Below are 2,623 nucleotides of genomic sequence, written 5' to 3'. Positions count from 1 at the left end.
AAATGTAGTTCCGAGTTGGGGCGCCATGCTGAGAGTCTTAGGCCGCGGAGACTACAAGAACCAGAGATCCGCCCGGTGCGGGGAGGCCATCTTGAGGTTGCTAGGAGACCAGACGCCCCTAGTTTGAGGCAAAGGGTTCAGGTGAGAGGAAAAAAAAAGGGGAGGGGGGAGTTACGTGTGTTTGTGTATATTGGGGTGGGGTTGGGGGGGATTTCTGTGCCTCAAATTCACCTCAGCTTTAAATCACAATATAATTTCAAAGCTCTGGAACCTGTGCCAATTGAAACATCTCCCCAAAAAATTAGGGGAGGAATAATATACCTGCACACACACACACACACCTGTGTCATCATCACTCTGTACAAGAGGCAACTCTAAATTCTAGGCCACAAAATTCCCCAAAATTGTGTCAGAAAATGAGGCAATAATAAGGCATTCTGCCCTCCCTGTGCACAAAAGAATGGCTTTAACAGGCAATTATATATTTTATTTTTAAAAAGCTGAGCCATTTCCCTCCCACCCCCCACCCCCCAAAAATTCCTCCTCATTAAGCAGAGAATGATTTTATTTTGGTCCCCACCAATTTTTCCCCCATATATATATAATTTTATTTATGTTTTTCCATTAACATCCATAAGTACCTGGTGGACAGTGGACAGTCTGGGTCAATATACTTTATATACAATTCTAGTAATAGTAATAGTAATAGTAGTGGTAGTAGTAGTAGTACTAATAATAATAATAACAAAAAACAACAACAAAAACAACAACAATAATAATACAATACTAATACTAATAATTAATACTACTACTACTACTACTACTACTAATAATAATAATAATAATAATAATAATAATAATAATAATAATAATAATAATTGGAGCCCTTGGAGCAATACCCAAAGGACTACCCCGCTATTTAGAAATTCTAAATTTATCGGACTTGAACATTCTGGCATAAATGAAGCTGAAGTCAAAAGGGGATGCCCCAAAACCAAGTAAATGAACAAACAAGAATAAAGTTAGATAGGGGAAAAATTTAGGAGGTAATAAGATTCATATGTCAATGTGTTTCTGCAAATGTTTAAGCAAAACCTATGCAAGCCATGGACAGAGATGGCCAACTTCTAAGATTTTACAAACAAAGTGCTACATTCTTCAGGAGGGAATGGTAGCCAGAGCTACGTGATCAGAGCCCTTTCTTTTTTGGGGGGTGGGGTGTCACATCTAAAAGGAGAAGAATTTTTCTCATGTGATTATGGCTTGACTTTTCTGACCCACCCTGTCTGCCTTGTGGCCTTCTATAACGTCAGTGGTGTTGAAATCCTAAATATTTTTGCCAAGATAACAAAGATGGGAACATGAAATTTCAAAAACTGTCCAAGGGGTTATTCTCCCCCAAATGCTTTCCACTTGCTGGTTGAATTTTGAGCAGGCAAACCTCATCCAGCTCCTGCCTTTAGCCACCCTCCAAATGCAAAATATTTAAAACATTTGTCCAACAGAGCATCGTGATGCAAAATTCTCGGGTCTCCCTGTGCTACCAAGGCAGTTTTGATTGGATCCGTTTGTCTACCAGAGAAGGTGAGACAGGAAGGCAACCCAGAGATTAGAGTAAGGTAATTCTTATTTTTACACATTATTCCCATAACACAAAGCACAAAAACAAAATCCCTGGTGATGTATATATATATATATATATCTGTTAGTCTGTATTTTCAGTGTTTTGGATGCAAAGGGAGCAGAAGTTGGAGTCTCAGAGAAGCTCTCAAAGAACCAGGGCTTCCATAGCCCCCAACAGATGTCCACTTGAAAATTAAGACCTCATCCATGCAGAGGCTTTGTATAATCCGTAGATTATAATAGAGAGTTTCTATTTTTTGAACCAGAGATATCCACCCAGCAGCTTGGAAAACTTACGTTGCCAGCTGGAATCAAACAGCTGGTGCCATCAGAGACAAAGGTTACCCTCTTGTTTTTAATCCATACGGTTGAAATCTCTGTAGCCTGGCAAGAAAGACATATGTTTTCTGTCTGGGTGGGCACACTGCTGATAGTTTTCACTGAATGGGTGTCAGCCTTCCCACCTGACATTAGAATATCACACTTTTGGGGGACCGATGAGCTTGTGAATCCTAGTTGGAGAGGGACACCACCCTTGAGTTTCTACTTCTAGTGACTTCTTCATGGCCTCTCTCCCCAACTCAGTTTCTTCAAAGTCTAAATTGTTCACAAATGCCCCTAGAGATGCCTTTGAGACAGACTCAGTTTTTCCTGTTGAAAGGGAAAGTCCAGGAAAATTGAACCCCTGACTCCGCCCTGATTTGATGGCCCCGCCCATTCTGTTTTGGCTCCTCCTGCAACGTCTCAGGCTCCTCCCTCTCTTAACTTCAGTTCTTGCTCACTCACTGAACCAATATATAGGTAGTCCTCGACTTAACTACCATTCATTTAGCGATTGTTCAATGTTACAACGTCACTGCAAAAAGCGATTTATGACAAGTCCTCTTACTTACAACCATTGCAGCATCTCCACGACCGTGTGCTCAAAAATTTAGGCATTTAGCAACCAGTATGTGTTCAGGATGGTTGTAGTATCCCAGGGTTGTCTGATTGCCAACCA

Source organism: Pantherophis guttatus, chromosome 15 (genome assembly GCF_059756535.1).
Source record: "Pantherophis guttatus breed Tessera chromosome 15, ASM5975653v1, whole genome shotgun sequence".
Lineage (NCBI taxonomy): Eukaryota > Metazoa > Chordata > Lepidosauria > Squamata > Colubridae > Pantherophis > Pantherophis guttatus.
This window is presented reverse-complemented; position numbering follows the sequence as displayed.